Genomic DNA, 843 nt, shown 5'->3' with positions numbered 1-843 from the left:
CCGTTTTCCAATGTTTACATATAACGAATGTATTGTTTTAAAACTTTGTTTCATATCCGTTTCCCACGTAAAATTGCATTGTTTTTAGCAGATGATACATCATACACAACTGAAATTAATAATACTTTACTTAACGATGTGTCATTGCTTGCACTCTCGTGCGGAGCGGTTGAGAGGCACAAGGCATGACGTCATCCAGTAGTCTGTAGGGCGCGTGATGCGGCCCCCGCGCTCCGACCGTGCCCATGCCGCACAGCCCATAGCTATACGCAGGCTCCCCTCCCCTTCCCCCTCCCTCCGGCAGACTCGGCTCGTCGCTCGGCTCGAAGCGCTGCTCGGAGCTCGGCTCGGACCGTCTCGGGGTGAGGAACGCGCGCGGCGCGGTAATTCAAACTCTAACCTCACTCTACCTCACGCCAACAACAGACAGAACTAAATGAATTCAGAAACATTATTTTCAAACCATGTCTTATTGAGAAGTATCAGTCGCAAACTGTCTCTACGTCCCTCTTCGCTTCACGCTAACTATGTCTTAGACCCTTCAAAACTGTACAAAGTATAGGAGACACAGAACACAACCCAAATCTTTTTATGTATAAATACGTAATTGAATGTCAATTAAGATTTGTAAATTTGCTATATACTTCTGCAAGTAATGCGTCACGTGATCTCCCACTGAAATATTATAGACTGGAATAATTCTTGAATTCGTATCATCTGCTTTCACGATCCGTTCCTGAACGGAACTTTTTTTAAGATGATTTTTTAGACTAAGATTGTCACTGGGCTTATTTATGAAAATTGAGTCTCCTGGAAACTTGGCCCCGTCTAGACGCACGTTGG

Source organism: Frankliniella occidentalis, unplaced genomic scaffold (genome assembly GCF_000697945.3).
Source record: "Frankliniella occidentalis isolate FOCC.00 unplaced genomic scaffold, Focc_3.1 Scaffold45, whole genome shotgun sequence".
Taxonomy (NCBI): Eukaryota; Metazoa; Arthropoda; class Insecta; order Thysanoptera; family Thripidae; genus Frankliniella; species Frankliniella occidentalis.
Note: the sequence above shows the minus strand (reverse complement) of the source record.